This window comes from Lissotriton vulgaris, chromosome 1_1 (assembly GCF_964263255.1).
Source record: "Lissotriton vulgaris chromosome 1_1, aLisVul1.2, whole genome shotgun sequence".
Taxonomy (NCBI): domain Eukaryota; kingdom Metazoa; phylum Chordata; class Amphibia; order Caudata; family Salamandridae; genus Lissotriton; species Lissotriton vulgaris.
The window spans coordinates 200,018,869-200,028,868 of NC_141685.1; the positions used below are offsets into that span (position 1 = coordinate 200,018,869).

A 10,000-nucleotide genomic window follows, 5' to 3' on the forward strand; every position below is an offset into this window, starting at 1 on the left:
AGGATTGAACTATTCAGGGAAAGGATCGCACGCAGGAAAGAGCAAAGGTACGTATCTGTGTTTCATGCAGACAAAAGGCTACATCCCTGGGTGGGCTTGAACCACCAACCTTTCGGTTAACAGCCGAACGCGCTAACCGATTGCGCCACAGAGACTATTGACTGTATACATTTCCTGAGACTCAATATATGTCTTGACATGTGTGCGCCTGCCTGGAGCTTGTATTATATAAGGCGTCTTTATGCCATACAGCATTTGTCATTTGCTTAGTGTCTTGTTACTGTTGTAATTTATGATGTGTAGACTACTGTCTAATGGTGTTAGAGCCAGTATTACTACCGGTCACAGTGCATGAGACTCATACATGACTTTTCTCTTTGCCTGCTTAGCGTAGCTCCCTGCTCCTCTGTTTGCGTGCTACCAGCCCGTGAGGCGTGTGTCTTGCCCATCCCATCTTCACTGTGTTATGTTGGACTTGTCTTCTCTGTGAGCAGAGTCTCCTTCCCAGAGCAGGTGCTTTCTCTGAACTCTTGGCTTGTAAGACTGCTGGGAAAGGCCCTCCCTAGCCCCTCAGTCAGATAGATACATTTACCTGCAGAGCTCAGCTTGGGAGAAAGAGATTAGGCAGAGAGCACATAGGGGAAGGCCCACAGAGCACACTTTATTTTACATAAAAGCTCGGGCTTGTGGGAGGACAGGGACATGAGGGTTCTCATGGAAAGAAATCCCAGGAGTATTGATGGCTAGGCCCTGAAACACAACAATCCCGGAATGGCCAGGCACAAGATGCCTCTGCAATAGGCCTGACCCTAGGCTTCCGGAGTTCTTGATCTCCAGAGGCTCCAGTGATCTAAGCCCGACCAGGGCTGTGCCCGACCAGGGCGCGTTGGGATGGCGTTAGGGACGCGTAAAGGGGCGCAGGGCGCAGAACTCTGCCCGTTTCACCCCAGCATTTTGGGGAGGACACAGAATCTGGCAAAGCCAGTGGGAAGGATTTTCCAGGAGGAGAGTTCAGTGACATGATCTCAAACACAATAGTGCTGGTGATCTGGCGGGTGCATTCTGTGAGCCACTTCTGTCAGGAGCAGCCTGCCATCATGCCCTGATAACCACAACTCTAGTACCAAGCCAGTGACCTCAGCAAATGCAAAGACATTATTACTTATAGTCTCCTGCATCTGATTCTTGCCATCATCATGTGAAACGTTGGCGTTATCATGTCTGCTGCGCACACTTTGTTCATATGTGTACAATTTAAGTGTGTGAACCTGACCACTGTCTTGGACAGAGCTCTTGCTGTGAACACACCATGTGAAGCATTGGTGGTTCAGTGGTAGAATTCTCGCCCGCCATGCGGGAGGCCTGGGTTCGATTCCCGGCCAATGCAAGGTTGCTTTCTTTTGACTTTGTTTTCGAAATGATATATATGAACTCAGTGGGGAATAAAATGGTAAGCAGTGACCCCGACGTGATTTGAACACGCAACCTTCTGATCTGGAGTCAGACGCGCTACCGTTGCGCCACGAGGTCCTTACACTTGCAGCCTTCGATGCCAGATGAACAAATGCTGTGGGCCTTTTGACTTATTTTCCTCTGCTTATATGCCTACGGTTGTATTACAGGGCTTGGCCTTTTGTTTTCTATCCTAATTATTGAAATTGACTGCAGGTGCAGTGAGAACGCTGAGGATTGAACTATTCAGGGAAAGGATCGCACGAAGGAAAGAGCAAAGGTACGTATCTGTGTTTCATGCAGACAAAAGGCTACGTCCCTGGGTGGGCTTGAACCACCAACCTTTCGGTTAACAGCCGAACGCGCTAACCGATTGCGCCACAGAGACTATTGACTGTATACATTTCCTGAGACTCAATATATGTCTTGACATGTGTGCGCCTGCCTGGAGCTTGTATTATATAAGGCGTCTTTATGCCATACAGCATTTGTCATTTGCTTAGTGTCTTGTTACTGTTGTAATTTATGATGTGTAGACTACTGTCTAATGGTGTTAGAGCCAGTATTACTACCGGTCACAGTGCATGAGACTCATACATGACTTTTCTCTTTGCCTGCTTAGCGTAGCTCCCTGCTCCTCTGTTTGCGTGCTACCAGCCCGTGAGGCGTGTGTCTTGCCCATCCCATCTTCACTGTGTTATGTTGGACTTGTCTTCTCTGTGAGCAGAGTCTCCTTCCCAGAGCAGGTGCTTTCTCTGAACTCTTGGCTTGTAAGACTGCTGGGAAAGGCCCTCCCTAGCCCCTCAGTCAGATAGATACATTTACCTGCAGAGCTCAGCTTGGGAGAAAGAGATTAGGCAGAGAGCACATAGGGGAAGGCCCACAGAGCACACTTTATTTTACATAAAAGCTCGGGCTTGTGGGAGGACAGGGACATGAGGGTTCTCATGGAAAGAAATCCCAGGAGTATTGATGGCTAGGCCCTGAAACACAACAATCCCGGAATGGCCAGGCACAAGATGCCTCTGCAATAGGCCTGACCCTAGGCTTCCGGAGTTCTTGATCTCCAGAGGCTCCAGTGATCTAAGCCCGATCAGGGCTGTGCCCGACCAGGGCGCGTTGGGATGGCGTTAGGGACGCGTAAAGGGGCGCAGGGCGCAGAACTCTGCCCGTTTCACCCCAGCATTTTGGGGAGGACACAGAATCTGGCAAAGCCAGTGGGAAGGATTTTCCAGGAGGAGAGTTCAGTGACATGATCTGAAACACAATAGTGCTGGTGATCTGGCGGGTGCATTCTGTGAGCCACTTCTGTCAGGAGCAGCCTGCCATCATGCCCTGATAACCACAACTCTAGTACCAAGCCAGTGACCTCAGCAAATGCAAAGACATTATTACTTATAGTCTCCTGCATCTGATTCTTGCCATCATCATGTGAAACGTTGGCGTTATCATGTCTGCTGCGCACACTTTGTTCATATGTGTACAATTTAAGTGTGTGAACCTGACCACTGTCTTGGACAGAGCTCTTGCTGTGAACACACCATGTGAAGCATTGGTGGTTCAGTGGTAGAATTCTCGCATGCCACGCGGGAGGCCCGGGTTCGATTCCCGGCCAATGCAAGGATGCTTTCTTTTGACTTTGTTTTCGAAATGATATATATGAACTCAGTGGGGAATAAAATGGTAAGCAGTGACCCCGACGTGATGTTAAACACGCAACCTTCTGATCTGGAGTCAGACGCGCTACCGTTGCGCCACGAGGTCCTTACACTTGCAGCCTTCGATGCCAGATGAACAAATGCTGTGGGCCTTTTGACTTATTTTCCTCTGCTTATATGCCTACGGTTGTATTACAGGGCTTGGCCTTTTGTTTTCTATCCTAATTATTGAAATTGACTGCAGGTGCAGTGAGAACGCTGAGGATTGAACTATTCAGGGAAAGGATCGCACGCAGGAAAGAGCAAAGGTACGTATCTGTGTTTCATGCAGACAAAAGGCTACGTCCCTGGGTGGGCTTGAACCACCAACCTTTCGGTTAACAGCCGAACGCGCTAACCGATTGCGCCACAGAGACTATTGACTGTATACATTTCCTGAGACTCAATATATGTCTTGACATGTGTGCGCCTGCCTGGAGCTTGTATTATATAAGGCGTCTTTATGCCATACAGCATTTGTCATTTGCTTAGTGTCTTGTTACTGTTGTAATTTATGATGTGTAGACTACTGTCTAATGGTGTTAGAGCCAGTATTACTACCGGTCACAGTGCATGAGACTCATACATGACTTTTCTCTTTGCCTGCTTAGCGTAGCTCCCTGCTCCTCTGTTTGCGTGCTACCAGCCCGTGAGGCGTGTGTCTTGCCCATCCCATCTTCACTGTGTTATGTTGGACTTGTCTTCTCTGTGAGCAGAGTCTCCTTCCCAGAGCAGGTGCTTTCTCTGAACTCTTGGCTTGTAAGACTGCTGGGAAAGGCCCTCCCTAGCCCCTCAGTCAGATAGATACATTTACCTGCAGAGCTCAGCTTGGGAGAAAGAGATTAGGCAGAGAGCACATAGGGGAAGGCCCACAGAGCACACTTTATTTTACATAAAAGCTCGGGCTTGTGGGAGGACAGGGACATGAGGGTTCTCATGGAAAGAAATCCCAGGAGTATTGATGGCTAGGCCCTGAAACACAACAATCCCGGAATGGCCAGGCACAAGATGCCTCTGCAATAGGCCTGACCCTAGGCTTCCGGAGTTCTTGATCTCCAGAGGCTCCAGTGATCTAAGCCCGATCAGGGCTGTGCCCGACCAGGGCGCGTTGGGATGGCGTTAGGGACGCGTAAAGGGGCGCAGGGCGCAGAACTCTGCCCATTTCACCCCAGCATTTTGGGGAGGACACAGAATCTGGCAAAGCCAGTGGGAAGGATTTTCCAGGAGGAGAGTTCAGTGACATGATCTGAAACACAATAGTGCTGGTGATCTGGCGGGTGCATTCTGTGAGCCACTTCTGTCAGGAGCAGCCTGCCATCATGCCCTGATAACCACAACTCTAGTACCAAGCCAGTGACCTCAGCAAATGCAAAGACATTATTACTTATAGTCTCCTGCATCTGATTCTTGCCATCATCATGTGAAACGTTGGCGTTATCATGTCTGCTGCGCACACTTTGTTCATATGTGTACAATTTAAGTGTGTGATCCTGACCACTGTCTTGGACAGAGCTCTTGCTGTGAACACACCATGTGAAGCATTGGTGGTTCAGTGGTAGAATTTTCGCCTGCCACGCGGGAGGCCCGGGTTCGATTCCCGGCCAATGCAAGGATGCTTTCTTTTGACTTTGTTTTCGAAATGATATATATGAACTCAGTGGGGAATAAAATGGTAAGCAGTGACCCCGACGTGATTTGAACACGCAACCTTCTGATCTGGAGTCAGACGCGCTACCGTTGCGCCACGAGGTCCTTACACTTGCAGCCTTCGATGCCAGATGAACAAATGCTGTGGGCCTTTTGACTTATTTTCCTCTGCTTATATGCCTACGGTTGTATTACAGGGCTTGGCCTTTTGTTTTCTATCCTAATTATTGAAATTGACTGCAGGTGCAGTGAGAACGCTGAGGATTGAACTATTCAGGGAAAGGATCGCACGCAGGAAAGAGCAAAGGTACGTATCTGTGTTTCATGCAGACAAAAGGCTACATCCCTGGGTGGGCTTGAACCACCAACCTTTCGGTTAACAGCCGAACGCGCTAACCGATTGCGCCACAGAGACTATTGACTGTATACATTTCCTGAGACTCAATATATGTCTTGACATGTGTGCGCCTGCCTGGAGCTTGTATTATATAAGGCGTCTTTATGCCATACAGCATTTGTCATTTGCTTAGTGTCTTGTTACTGTTGTAATTTATGATGTGTAGACTACTGTCTAATGGTGTTAGAGCCAGTATTACTACCGGTCACAGTGCATGAGACTCATACATGACTTTTCTCTTTGCCTGCTTAGCGTAGCTCCCTGCTCCTCTGTTTGCGTGCTACCAGCCCGTGAGGCGTGTGTCTTGCCCATCCCATCTTCACTGTGTTATGTTGGACTTGTCTTCTCTGTGAGCAGAGTCTCCTTCCCAGAGCAGGTGCTTTCTCTGAACTCTTGGCTTGTAAGACTGCTGGGAAAGGCCCTCCCTAGCCCCTCAGTCAGATAGATACATTTACCTGCAGAGCTCAGCTTGGGAGAAAGAGATTAGGCAGAGAGCACATAGGGGAAGGCCCACAGAGCACACTTTATTTTACATAAAAGCTCGGGCTTGTGGGAGGACAGGGACATGAGGGTTCTCATGGAAAGAAATCCCAGGAGTATTGATGGCTAGGCCCTGAAACACAACAATCCCGGAATGGCCAGGCACAAGATGCCTCTGCAATAGGCCTGACCCTAGGCTTCCGGAGTTCTTGATCTCCAGAGGCTCCAGTGATCTAAGCCCGACCAGGGCTGTGCCCGACCAGGGCGCGTTGGGATGGCGTTAGGGACGCGTAAAGGGGCGCAGGGCGCAGAACTCTGCCCGTTTCACCCCAGCATTTTGGGGAGGACACAGAATCTGGCAAAGCCAGTGGGAAGGATTTTCCAGGAGGAGAGTTCAGTGACATGATCTCAAACACAATAGTGCTGGTGATCTGGCGGGTGCATTCTGTGAGCCACTTCTGTCAGGAGCAGCCTGCCATCATGCCCTGATAACCACAACTCTAGTACCAAGCCAGTGACCTCAGCAAATGCAAAGACATTATTACTTATAGTCTCCTGCATCTGATTCTTGCCATCATCATGTGAAACGTTGGCGTTATCATGTCTGCTGCGCACACTTTGTTCATATGTGTACAATTTAAGTGTGTGAACCTGACCACTGTCTTGGACAGAGCTCTTGCTGTGAACACACCATGTGAAGCATTGGTGGTTCAGTGGTAGAATTCTCGCCCGCCATGCGGGAGGCCCGGGTTCGATTCCCGGCCAATGCAAGGTTGCTTTCTTTTGACTTTGTTTTCGAAATGATATATATGAACTCAGTGGGGAATAAAATGGTAAGCAGTGACCCCGACGTGATTTGAACACGCAACCTTCTGATCTGGAGTCAGACGCGCTACCGTTGCGCCACGAGGTCCTTACACTTGCAGCCTTCGATGCCAGATGAACAAATGCTGTGGGCCTTTTGACTTATTTTCCTCTGCTTATATGCCTACGGTTGTATTACAGGGCTTGGCCTTTTGTTTTCTATCCTAATTATTGAAATTGACTGCAGGTGCAGTGAGAACGCTGAGGATTGAACTATTCAGGGAAAGGATCGCACGAAGGAAAGAGCAAAGGTACGTATCTGTGTTTCATGCAGACAAAAGGCTACATCCCTGGGTGGGCTTGAACCACCAACCTTTCGGTTAACAGCCGAACGCGCTAACCGATTGCGCCACAGAGACTATTGACTGTATACATTTCCTGAGACTCAATATATGTCTTGACATGTGTGCGCCTGCCTGGAGCTTGTATTATATAAGGCGTCTTTATGCCATACAGCATTTGTCATTTGCTTAGTGTCTTGTTACTGTTGTAATTTATGATGTGTAGACTACTGTCTAATGGTGTTAGAGCCAGTATTACTACCGGTCACAGTGCATGAGACTCATACATGACTTTTCTCTTTGCCTGCTTAGCGTAGCTCCCTGCTCCTCTGTTTGCGTGCTACCAGCCCGTGAGGCGTGTGTCTTGCCCATCCCATCTTCACTGTGTTATGTTGGACTTGTCTTCTCTGTGAGCAGAGTCTCCTTCCCAGAGCAGGTGCTTTCTCTGAACTCTTGGCTTGTAAGACTGCTGGGAAAGGCCCTCCCTAGCCCCTCAGTCAGATAGATACATTTACCTGCAGAGCTCAGCTTGGGAGAAAGAGATTAGGCAGAGAGCACATAGGGGAAGGCCCACAGAGCACACTTTATTTTACATAAAAGCTCGGGCTTGTGGGAGGACAGGGACATGAGGGTTCTCATGGAAAGAAATCCCAGGAGTATTGATGGCTAGGCCCTGAAACACAACAATCCCGGAATGGCCAGGCACAAGATGCCTCTGCAATAGGCCTGACCCTAGGCTTCCGGAGTTCTTGATCTCCAGAGGCTCCAGTGATCTAAGCCCGATCAGGGCTGTGCCCGACCAGGGCGCGTTGGGATGGCGTTAGGGACGCGTAAAGGGGCGCAGGGCGCAGAACTCTGCCCGTTTCACCCCAGCATTTTGGGGAGGACACAGAATCTGGCAAAGCCAGTGGGAAGGATTTTCCAGGAGGAGAGTTCAGTGACATGATCTGAAACACAATAGTGCTGGTGATCTGGCGGGTGCATTCTGTGAGCCACTTCTGTCAGGAGCAGCCTGCCATCATGCCCTGATAACCACAACTCTAGTACCAAGCCAGTGACCTCAGCAAATGCAAAGACATTATTACTTATAGTCTCCTGCATCTGATTCTTGCCATCATCATGTGAAACGTTGGCGTTATCATGTCTGCTGCGCACACTTTGTTCATATGTGTACAATTTAAGTGTGTGAACCTGACCACTGTCTTGGACAGAGCTCTTGCTGTGAACACACCATGTGAAGCATTGGTGGTTCAGTGGTAGAATTCTCGCATGCCACGCGGGAGGCCCGGGTTCGATTCCCGGCCAATGCAAGGATGCTTTCTTTTGACTTTGTTTTCGAAATGATATATATGAACTCAGTGGGGAATAAAATGGTAAGCAGTGACCCCGACGTGATGTTAAACACGCAACCTTCTGATCTGGAGTCAGACGCGCTACCGTTGCGCCACGAGGTCCTTACACTTGCAGCCTTCGATGCCAGATGAACAAATGCTGTGGGCCTTTTGACTTATTTTCCTCTGCTTATATGCCTACGGTTGTATTACAGGGCTTGGCCTTTTGTTTTCTATCCTAATTATTGAAATTGACTGCAGGTGCAGTGAGAACGCTGAGGATTGAACTATTCAGGGAAAGGATCGCACGCAGGAAAGAGCAAAGGTACGTATCTGTGTTTCATGCAGACAAAAGGCTACGTCCCTGGGTGGGCTTGAACCACCAACCTTTCGGTTAACAGCCGAACGCGCTAACCGATTGCGCCACAGAGACTATTGACTGTATACATTTCCTGAGACTCAATATATGTCTTGACATGTGTGCGCCTGCCTGGAGCTTGTATTATATAAGGCGTCTTTATGCCATACAGCATTTGTCATTTGCTTAGTGTCTTGTTACTGTTGTAATTTATGATGTGTAGACTACTGTCTAATGGTGTTAGAGCCAGTATTACTACCGGTCACAGTGCATGAGACTCATACATGACTTTTCTCTTTGCCTGCTTAGCGTAGCTCCCTGCTCCTCTGTTTGCGTGCTACCAGCCCGTGAGGCGTGTGTCTTGCCCATCCCATCTTCACTGTGTTATGTTGGACTTGTCTTCTCTGTGAGCAGAGTCTCCTTCCCAGAGCAGGTGCTTTCTCTGAACTCTTGGCTTGTAAGACTGCTGGGAAAGGCCCTCCCTAGCCCCTCAGTCAGATAGATACATTTACCTGCAGAGCTCAGCTTGGGAGAAAGAGATTAGGCAGAGAGCACATAGGGGAAGGCCCACAGAGCACACTTTATTTTACATAAAAGCTCGGGCTTGTGGGAGGACAGGGACATGAGGGTTCTCATGGAAAGAAATCGCAGGAGTATTGATGGCTAGGCCCTGAAACACAACAATCCCGGAATGGCCAGGCACAAGATGCCTCTGCAATAGGCCTGACCCTAGGCTTCCGGAGTTCTTGATCTCCAGAGGCTCCAGTGATCTAAGCCCGACCAGGGCTGTGCCCGACCAGGGCGCGTTGGGATGGCGTTAGGGACGCGTAAAGGGGCGCAGGGCGCAGAACTCTGCCCGTTTCACCCCAGCATTTTGGGGAGGACACAGAATCTGGCAAAGCCAGTGGGAAGGATTTTCCAGGAGGAGAGTTCAGTGACATGATCTGAAACACAATAGTTCTGGTGATCTGGCGGGTGCATTCTGTGAGCCACTTCTGTCAGGAGCAGCCTGCCATCATGCCCTGATAACCACAACTCTAGTACCAAGCCAGTGACCTCAGCAAATGCAAAGACATTATTACTTATAGTCTCCTGCATCTGATTCTTGCCATCATCATGTGAAACGTTGGCGTTATCATGTCTGCTGCGCACACTTTGTTCATATGTGTACAATTTAAGTGTGTGAACCTGACCACTGTCTTGGACAGAGCTCTTGCTGTGAACACACCATGTGAAGCATTGGTGGTTCAGTGGTAGAATTCTCGCCTGCCACGCGGGAGGCCCGGGTTCCATTCCCGGCCAATGCAAGGTTGCTTTCTTTTGACTTTGTTTTCGAAATGATATATATGAACTCAGTGGGGAATAAAATGGTAAGCAGTGACCCCGACGTGATTTGAACACGCAACCTTCTGATCTGGAGTCAGACGCGCTACCGTTGCGCCACGAAGTCCTTACACTTGCAGCCTTCGATGCCAGATGAACAAATGCTGTGG

General features: G+C 49.2%; 18 non-coding genes across 18 annotated transcripts; 6 read left to right on the top strand and 12 right to left on the bottom strand.

The window, feature by feature from the left end:
• Nucleotides 1–81: 81 nt before the first annotated feature.
• Nucleotides 82–155, bottom strand: TRNAN-GUU (transfer RNA asparagine (anticodon GUU)). The gene has a single exon. It is a non-coding gene; the product is annotated as a tRNA-Asn (tRNA).
• A 1,161-nt stretch (nt 156–1,316) lies between these two features.
• Nucleotides 1,317–1,387, top strand: TRNAG-GCC (transfer RNA glycine (anticodon GCC)). Its single transcript has one exon. It is a non-coding gene; the product is annotated as a tRNA-Gly (tRNA).
• A 71-nt stretch (nt 1,388–1,458) lies between these two features.
• On the bottom strand, nt 1,459–1,530 carry TRNAW-CCA (transfer RNA tryptophan (anticodon CCA)). The gene has a single exon. It is a non-coding gene; the product is annotated as a tRNA-Trp (tRNA).
• Nucleotides 1,531–1,766: 236 nt separating this feature from the next.
• On the bottom strand, nt 1,767–1,840 carry TRNAN-GUU (transfer RNA asparagine (anticodon GUU)). Its single transcript has one exon. It is a non-coding gene; the product is annotated as a tRNA-Asn (tRNA).
• A 1,161-nt stretch (nt 1,841–3,001) lies between these two features.
• Nucleotides 3,002–3,072, top strand: TRNAG-GCC (transfer RNA glycine (anticodon GCC)). Its single transcript has one exon. It is a non-coding gene; the product is annotated as a tRNA-Gly (tRNA).
• A 71-nt stretch (nt 3,073–3,143) lies between these two features.
• On the bottom strand, nt 3,144–3,216 carry TRNAW-CCA (transfer RNA tryptophan (anticodon CCA)). Its single transcript has one exon. It is a non-coding gene; the product is annotated as a tRNA-Trp (tRNA).
• Nucleotides 3,217–3,452: 236 nt separating this feature from the next.
• On the bottom strand, nt 3,453–3,526 carry TRNAN-GUU (transfer RNA asparagine (anticodon GUU)). Its single transcript has one exon. It is a non-coding gene; the product is annotated as a tRNA-Asn (tRNA).
• Nucleotides 3,527–4,687: 1,161 nt separating this feature from the next.
• TRNAG-GCC (transfer RNA glycine (anticodon GCC)) lies at nt 4,688–4,758 on the top strand. The gene has a single exon. It is a non-coding gene; the product is annotated as a tRNA-Gly (tRNA).
• Nucleotides 4,759–4,829: 71 nt separating this feature from the next.
• Nucleotides 4,830–4,901, bottom strand: TRNAW-CCA (transfer RNA tryptophan (anticodon CCA)). Its single transcript has one exon. It is a non-coding gene; the product is annotated as a tRNA-Trp (tRNA).
• A 236-nt stretch (nt 4,902–5,137) lies between these two features.
• TRNAN-GUU (transfer RNA asparagine (anticodon GUU)) lies at nt 5,138–5,211 on the bottom strand. The gene has a single exon. It is a non-coding gene; the product is annotated as a tRNA-Asn (tRNA).
• A 1,161-nt stretch (nt 5,212–6,372) lies between these two features.
• Nucleotides 6,373–6,443, top strand: TRNAG-GCC (transfer RNA glycine (anticodon GCC)). Its single transcript has one exon. It is a non-coding gene; the product is annotated as a tRNA-Gly (tRNA).
• A 71-nt stretch (nt 6,444–6,514) lies between these two features.
• Nucleotides 6,515–6,586, bottom strand: TRNAW-CCA (transfer RNA tryptophan (anticodon CCA)). Its single transcript has one exon. It is a non-coding gene; the product is annotated as a tRNA-Trp (tRNA).
• A 236-nt stretch (nt 6,587–6,822) lies between these two features.
• TRNAN-GUU (transfer RNA asparagine (anticodon GUU)) lies at nt 6,823–6,896 on the bottom strand. Its single transcript has one exon. It is a non-coding gene; the product is annotated as a tRNA-Asn (tRNA).
• Nucleotides 6,897–8,057: 1,161 nt separating this feature from the next.
• TRNAG-GCC (transfer RNA glycine (anticodon GCC)) lies at nt 8,058–8,128 on the top strand. Its single transcript has one exon. It is a non-coding gene; the product is annotated as a tRNA-Gly (tRNA).
• Nucleotides 8,129–8,199: 71 nt separating this feature from the next.
• On the bottom strand, nt 8,200–8,272 carry TRNAW-CCA (transfer RNA tryptophan (anticodon CCA)). The gene has a single exon. It is a non-coding gene; the product is annotated as a tRNA-Trp (tRNA).
• A 236-nt stretch (nt 8,273–8,508) lies between these two features.
• Nucleotides 8,509–8,582, bottom strand: TRNAN-GUU (transfer RNA asparagine (anticodon GUU)). Its single transcript has one exon. It is a non-coding gene; the product is annotated as a tRNA-Asn (tRNA).
• A 1,161-nt stretch (nt 8,583–9,743) lies between these two features.
• Nucleotides 9,744–9,814, top strand: TRNAG-GCC (transfer RNA glycine (anticodon GCC)). The gene has a single exon. It is a non-coding gene; the product is annotated as a tRNA-Gly (tRNA).
• Nucleotides 9,815–9,885: 71 nt separating this feature from the next.
• Nucleotides 9,886–9,957, bottom strand: TRNAW-CCA (transfer RNA tryptophan (anticodon CCA)). Its single transcript has one exon. It is a non-coding gene; the product is annotated as a tRNA-Trp (tRNA).
• Between the last annotated feature and the right edge of the window lie 43 nt (nt 9,958–10,000).